This window comes from Vidua macroura, chromosome 1 (genome assembly GCF_024509145.1).
Source record: "Vidua macroura isolate BioBank_ID:100142 chromosome 1, ASM2450914v1, whole genome shotgun sequence".
Classification (NCBI taxonomy): Eukaryota; Metazoa; Chordata; class Aves; order Passeriformes; family Viduidae; genus Vidua; species Vidua macroura.
In genome coordinates, this window is record NC_071571.1 from 73,371,462 (window position 1) to 73,379,502 (window position 8,041).

The 8,041-nt window shown below is 40.0% G+C and overlaps 1 long non-coding RNA gene across 5 annotated transcripts; it reads right to left on the bottom strand.

Moving 5' to 3' along the window:
- Positions 1-4,184: 4,184 nt before the first annotated feature.
- LOC128813513 (uncharacterized) lies at positions 4,185-5,923 on the bottom strand. Of its 5 annotated transcripts, none has more exons than XR_008439070.1 (4): positions 5,573-5,736; positions 5,344-5,409; positions 5,031-5,111; positions 4,185-4,954 (listed from the first exon to the last, which is right to left on the bottom strand). It is a non-coding gene; the product is annotated as an uncharacterized LOC128813513 (long non-coding RNA). The 5 variants fall into 5 exon arrangements; XR_008439072.1 differs by having other exon boundaries at positions 5,344-5,434; XR_008439071.1 differs by having other exon boundaries at positions 5,521-5,736.
- Positions 5,924-8,041: the final 2,118 nt, after the last annotated feature.

Sequence of the window (8,041 nt, forward strand, 5' to 3'; positions counted from 1 at the left end):
GCTGGAGAAGCTGAATGGCTGGTCCTTGACACAAGACTGGGGGGCTCTCATTGGCACAACAGCTTCTTCTTCTTAAGACTCCATGGGCTAATGCACCAAACCCTTGAGGCTCAGGCTATCCCAGGAAGAAATGCACAATCCCTCCTGCATGGTTAGACTTGTGCTGCTGGTGCTGAGGTAAGAGCCTGTGCCTTGCACAGCAATGGATGAGTGAGAGGCAGTGTCTGGTGGCACTATGCTGGTGTGTACCTGTCAATTCTCTGGCTTGTTAGTCTGTCCCTACAAAAACAACTGTCAATGTCTTTGGAGCTGAGTCTCCCTTGAAAAAAACAGTAATTTTGCATGTCTTTCCAAGCTCAAAAGCAGCTGAAAACTGCTTCTGCTGAGCCTTCCCTTTAGCATTACTTTGCCCAACACCCTTTTGATATTTCACCATTTCAATCTGCAGCACCCTAAGGTCCTAGAACATGATGCAGGGCGCTATGAGCTGCCTGGGCACAGGGGAAGCCCAGGGACAGAAGAGCTGGTCCATGTAAGTTGTGTGTGGTCAATTGATCCCATACAAGACTTACTTATCTTCCACAAGTGACTAATTCGGTATATTTGATTAGAAATCCAGCACTTGTAGGTATCACTTATGTTTATCTCTCACAGTGGTCTCTACTTCTGTCCAGGTGTCCTTGCAAAGCTGAAAATGGGAATTAACTGCTGTAGCTTCTCATGGTGAACTTTTCCCAGGGTGGTTCTTACATGAAAAGATGTGTCTTCTTTTGCTGAAGAAATGCTGTAAATTGTATGTTCTTTAATCTCTGTTGTTTGTAATGCAGGGAGTTGGCTGAGTATGAGCTACCAGGTCTCACAACTAAAACACGGCTAAAAATATCCATGCCTATGAGAGGAATATCTGGAGGGTAACTGTCACTGTCTGAGGGAGCTGAAGGGCTAGTGGTCCTTGGGGAGAACAGGGGAGAATAAGAGAGATTTTTCTGAGATGGACAGCCTGGCTTGATATGTTTCACTCTAAGGAAAAAAAAAAAAAAACAAAACAAAAAAGAACAAAAAAGAACAAAAAAAAAAAAAAAAAAAAAAAAAAAAAAAACCACACACACACACCAAAAAAAAAAAAAAAACCAAAACAAAGCAAAAAACCCCCCCCCAAAAAAAAACCCACCACACTTTTGCCAAGTTTTATATGGATATATGATATATTTTTTTATATCTAACCTACCTGGACTGCATGCTTTCTTGGCTGCATGTCTTTTTCTGCATTGTTTTTGCATAAGAAATAGTCTTGAAGTTGAGACTTGAAACTCAGAACTGAATAAACCAGAGCCATTAAGTCACATTGCCTTCACTTTAAAATATTGCTTAAAAAATGAAAATCTCTTCTCTTTACAGTTTGCTATTGTAATCTGGACATCAAAACCTATCTGAAATGGTTTTCTAAGATTTACTATAAAATCGCAATTCTAAAAGAGCTTGGGATTTCTGTCACTCATCTGCACAGAAAGTCTGGTCCCAGATGCAGTGCATTTCCATCTCACTATGTATAACAAAATGATGCTTCTTTATGTTAGACAGAGAAAGATAAAGAGAGTGCAAGGGAGTTGTAGATCTCCAGTTACAAAAAATTTAAAATAGATCCATATTTTCCACATATTATATTTACTATTTAAAGCTGCTCCACTGCTCTTCAGCAGTAAGTTTTACACCTGAATTTCAAATATGCCCAGATATTCAGCCAAGAAATGATGTAGCTTTTGGATTTCAAAGGAGCCATGCTAATAAATACAGAAGGTTGCCTGCATAGTTTAATATAAAGCCCCTTGTCTTAGTATAATTTAAAGTCCATTATCTTGATTCCTGTGTGAAAAATAAAATGCCATGTGTATCACTTTACTCAGGAAGTGTGCTGAACCATTAGGAGAAGCAGAATCAGGGATTCTGAACAGCTCATGCAAACAGAAGTGTGAAATGCAATTCTGAAATACTCTGGAAGGAATGTGGGAAAGGAAACCTGTGTGGGTGCCTTTCTACACTTTCAGCTCTTCTTTTAAGCAAAAATGTCACAGGAGGATCTTTTATGCAGTGCTGGAACACTCAGAACCTCATGCAGACCTGATATGGGACAGTGAAAACTCTCAGTCAGGTCCATATGCGTGGGGGACATATTTTGCCTTCTGCTGCTGGCATTGGCATATTGGTTCTGTCCCTGACCAGACATTGAAATTGATGGTCATTGAAAATTTCATCATTCTCACAGTAGTGCCATGCACTTGTCCAAGCAGCAGGATAAAATAAAATACAATTAGTTCTCTTTTAGGATGGATTTTAATGTTAACCAATAGAAACTGGGGTAAGGTGAGAGAGAGGGGAGAGCTGTGGAGTACTCAAGCAATTGTCCTCTGTCTGTGTAATTGTGTATGTGTACAGGTCTATGCATTTTTTTTTTCTTTCCTTATAAGGGGAAAGAACCCTCCAATGTATCTCCCTTGTTAGGAAGATCTGCTTCTGCCATGTCAGTCCAAGAGCTGGGTCTCTGTGCAAATACAGGGGACTGAGAGAGAACTACTTCACATTTTAGGGGATGAGAAACAGTAAGTGCTGTCTTGTAACTTACCCTGCTAGAGAGACTAACCTCTGTAACTACTCCAGTGAGTCCTACAGCCTTTTAGGACCCTGGCTCTTTAAAAAGCTCTATCTACAAGCATGGCTTTTGCCATATTTTCTGGATCAGTTTTAGGTGTTGAGCCATTTGTACTTTCTCAGGAGTTGTCCCATAAAAGCCAGGAATTTACATGGCCCCTGGGCCAGTCCTTCTGAACCTTATATTAATTCATGCAATGGAGGAAAGTAGAAGAAATAATAGGGTGGAAGAGAATGATGTGGGCACTGCCTTTGGCAAAAAACATCTCCAGTAGTTTTGATGTGCATTTTCTTCTGATTCTTTCTCTTGCTGAATTTATTCTATTGTTGGAGCTCTTTCGAATTAGAAGAAAAAAAAACAAAGAAGAAAAAGAAGTCTTCGATTAATATCTGATTTGATTTGAGCTTTGTCAGTGATGGATTGAAATATTCCTGTCAGAACAAGCAAGAGTGAGGTATTTCTATTAGAAGCATGGCATGCAACCTTCTAAAGAAACACAAACCTTACATATTGAGTTTCAGAGCTGCTCAACCGAAAGTAAGACCAGACATGAAATTTTCCATCAGCTAGGAATTGTAAAATTAAGTAGAAAGTGGAAAGAAAATGTTCAGCCTCTGACAAACCACGATTGTATACATTGGGAATATTACAATAACCCTGAGCTACTTAACATTGCCATCTTTTTATTCTCTCATGATAGAAAAAAATGATCAAATTTAGAATATTTCAGAGGTTCCTGTATCTGGCCTTTTATAACATATGTACTGTGAACAGGCTTCCAGGTCTACAGGTAGGGAAAATTGAAACAATTACTCTGAAGGCAAAATCTCTGATAAAAACTGAAGTCAACTGGATTACACTGATGAACTCAATCTGAAGACCTGGCATAAGGCTTCAGTGGATGTTTAAAAAACTACTTTCTAAAGTAAATTTTCCTTTTTGATTTTGTTTTGGTTTTTTGTTTGTTTGTGTTTTCTGTGTGTTTGGTTGGTTGCTTGATTGGTTTTTGTTTGGTTTTTTTTTATGTTTTTCTTTTGTTGGTTTGGTTTAGTTTGGTTTTGTTTTTGTTTCTTTTTCCTACTTATAATACTTTTTTATTAGGCTTCACACTAGTTGCTCGCCATAAATACAAATCAACCATTGTCCATTCCCGATTTACTTATCCACACACCAGGGCAGCAAGTTAATTGCAAGAGTTCCTCATGGGGAACAGTGAACTTAAATATGCCTGATGTATATTGTTTAGGTAGCAGAGCGAAGAAAGGCACGAGTCCTCAAGAAAGGCATGAGAGTGGAAGTGGGAATGAAAAACATTATAAAAAACAATTCTCCCTGTCATGGGCCAATTGAGTTTGTAAATAATTGCCTTGCCCCTCTGGGAGGCTCAGGGGTAGGAAGGAATTTAAAGACTGTTCATTTCTCTATGGCAGGGTCCACAGAGTGATTCTGGAGTTTTAGTGGTCTTTAGTGGAAACAACAGTCACTTAGGCATGGCTCATGAGTGGTCTTTTTCTCCTAAAATGCCACACAAGGGTCCCAGATCCAAAATCTTTATTCTCATAGATGCTTGCAGCTGCTCCAGCCTTGGAAATAACTAAAGAATATAGAAGCTAAAATTCATGCCAGTAAAATTTGCATTTGATCTGCAGCTTGTGCGTGTTTTTGACTCGACATCACTGAGCGGTCTGGCACTTGGGCCTCTTTACCTGCTTAGTGTCTTGTCATCTGGAAAGCACGGGGCTTTGATTTCACAGCTGCTCTCAAAAACAGGTATAAAACATAGCTAACAGAACAAGAGCATGGTGCTCTTTTTAGACAATGGCATGCCAAGTAGCACAGTGTGCTTAAGTGCCAAAGTCCGACCTTTAGCTTCTCTCAGCACCTGAGGGGATTTGAACTCAGCAGAGTAATCCTGCTGTTAGCAGCATGACTCTATAGAAGCAAAGCTGTCAATGTCCTTCAGTGTGGTATGGAGAAATAACTGCCTACTGAACGTGAGATGGTACCAGCCCTACTGACCAGCACACTTGGCACAACAGAGGAGCTTTTTTCCAGTTTCTGTGAGGTGGAATTTATATTAAGCAGTCAGTGCAGCAAGGCCTGGAGAGTTGTGAGATCTCTTGCTTTCCCCCTTCCTTTTTGGTAAATACCTAGTTATTACTCCATGCAAGGATGGAGAGTCTCACACTCTTGTACACATTGCTGGTCTGTGTTCTAGCAGCTAGGGCACTGTGCAAAGGATGGGTAGTCCAATATCTTCAGCCAGAAGGTGGACATTAGCTTTGTCCTTCATCTTCCGGACACCAGCTGTGGAGCAGTTGGGATGCAGTAATTATGTTCAAATCTTCAATTAAGCTCAGCATGTGAGACAGGTGAATCTTACTGTAGATGTGAAGAGCGCTGTCTGAGTGTAGGAATGCTCTTGACATATTTGAGATGTGTCTTCCTGCAGATACCTGTGGGTCTGTATCAATAATAAATTAGATAGCTTTTAACTGTAGCTAGATTTAGGGAAAATAAATAGGTATTTTCAAGATTTCTGACTTTGAAAGCCTAAAGTGATGCAGCAGATGTAATTTAATTAATTTCTCCTTTATCTCAGCTCTTGAGCTGTACCCAAATTATTGTCCTGAGCAGGAGCAATATCTTGCTTCTACAATGCTGAGTTATGAAGTAATGATCATTTACTGTCTTACTGGTATCAAAGCAGGGAGAGGTGATGCCCCGTTTTTCTAGACAGCAGTCAGTAAGGGAGCAGCCCCCTGGTGGTAGAGGAGAGTTTGTTAACTATGAAACAAGCAGAAATGAGGTTTACTAGTCAGTCTCTAAACAAATCAAGGGTTTGCTGGAACCGACAGTAGGAAGGCCTGTACCTTTTTAAGAAGGTTTTTAAAAAACCCTTGGGATCTGTGTTTGCATGATTACCTCTGCATCCACATCTAAGATGTTGCATAAGAAACCTTCATCATTACCCAGCAGTCTGTAACTTCAAATATCAAGAGGCTTTCAATAAAACTACTGAAGTTGATAACACGCAAGGCCCAAACTCTTCTCTTCCTGTGCACTTGATGGTTTCCTATCTGCTGCCCTTTGCATTGCATCAGAATCAGAACATCACAGCATTAAACTTACTCCCTGCCTCAGGCTGCTGAGATCCCGACTTACAGAGCAAGTAGGGAATCATTTTACCTCCTCTGTGCAGAGCAACCTGCAATGAAGGAATGTTCCACTGCTTTTGGCCCTGTGTTGCAGCTGAGCTGCTCTGTGGGGGCACCTCTCGAGCTGCTTGTGATGTCAGCAGACACCCTGCCTGCCCATGTGCTTATTCCAGGAATGGGAGTAACAATGGCCTGTGAGAACTTGTATGATAAAGTGGAATTCGAGTGGGCACTGCAAAGTGGTTGAGAGATTTAACTGCTGAAATTATTAAAGGATCATATCCCGTCTGTAATCGATGGAAAGTGGCATTTCTGTGGCTCATCAGCACATGTGAAGATGAGCAACCTTTATGCTCAGTGAGACTGGTAATAAGACAGATGTACCTGAGATATATAGAGCATTGCATCACTGAGTACATTTGACCTCTTCTATTGATCATTATATACCGGGACATTTTCAATATGTCTTCATAAGTTATGCAAGGATCACTTTTTGAAAAGAATATTGTATTGGTCAGTTACACATTTTCTTGGTGTTTTCCTTTGTTCAAGGTTTGAACGGATTCTGAACTATCACAGAGAATCAATGCTTCTCTGCAACAGCTCTGACTGCTCATGCACAGTATGCTGTTTTTCTTTTGTTTTCTCCCCACACTTTTATACCATGTCTGAATATGAATTTACATGACAAATTGTAATGGTGCTTTGCAAACTGTTATAGCCTGTTGAGTAAATGATTAACATTTCAAATACATTTATAATTTAATTTCTAAATACTTACTCAAAGGACTATAATGGCTCTATTCTAATTTATCTTATATTCAATCCAATTTTTGTAACATTTATTAATTCCTTTTATTCCTGATTCAGAAGTATAACATGCCAATTAGAAACAGATTAAAAAGCCTATTTACTCCAAACCATTTCATGCCATCAAGTAAATAAAATATTGTTAAAAAAACCGAACAAACCAAACCAAACCTGATTATGCATAGTCAAATAAGCATGCTTACAATTACGTATTTCTGTAGTAGACCATAATATTTAGCACATTGTCAGCTGGATTCGTCTCTCATGTGCTTCAACTGTGTATTTGCATTCATTTATGAAACTCAAAACCTTTCTCAAGTGTTTCTACCTTAGTTTCCCACAGGCTTTCTAGCAACATAGAGCAGCTGTAACTTTTGCTGCTAGACTCCTGGTAAGGAAGTGTGGTGAACAGCAACTTCTGGCTGCTCTGGCAAGAAACTTGCTCACTATAGCTTGTGTGGACTTTTTCCCATCCTCCATTCAGATACAGAGCTCTCAGCATATTAAATAGTGTAGATCTCTTAATTTCTGTAACACCCATAAGATCCTGCCACTGGTCAGAATTCTGTATCTTGTTTCCCTCTCTCCCTTCCTCCTCCCCTTATGAGAAAGGAATAAATGATTCTTTGCTTTCACCAGAGAACAATATCAGAAGATAGATGCCTTTAAGTCACCCTTCTGTTTTTCCTAAGCCAGCTGCTGGGAAACTGGAGAACTCTTGTAGCATTGGCTGATTTACAGCAGCCCTACGGACAATCCAATGAACTTACATATGGCTGGGAATTGTTCTGTTCTAACTTCCAGCAATCAAACTCCAACAGTAAGTTCCAGATGTCTGTGTTTTCACACCCAGGGATACATGTCTTGCTAGGATCTAGGGAGCTTGGGGTAGTTCTATTTAGCATGACTCCAGGATTAGGACTCCATTTTTGCGAAAATCATGAGAAGAAATTGTTGCAGCCATTGCTTTCCCCCATAGCATAATGATACTTGGCAAATGCTACCTTTTCAATGTGAGCTGAGGCATGGAAAGTGAGCCCTATGTACTCTGTCACAGGATTCTATTGCATATCAAGGCTTATATCGGGAGAGTAAGAATGTGCACACTTGTAGAACAGGCATGATCCTCTCCAGAGAAAGGAAGGAGCATGTTTAGATAAATGATTTTGACTGCTAGTGGATTTCTGCAAATAGAAACCTCTGTGGTTTTGACCAGCTAGATCAGAGGCTTCTCTCATGACTCCACATGATCATCCAGCCAGCCCACAACTTCTGTTATTACATGCTGTAGGATAGCAACCAAGTGGAAACATGCATTGTTGTGGCAGTACAGGAAAATGAAATAATGCAGAAACATTGGGGAACCCTGCAACACACATCAACTCAACCATAGCCCATTAAATCATTTAAATTTTGTCCATCCATC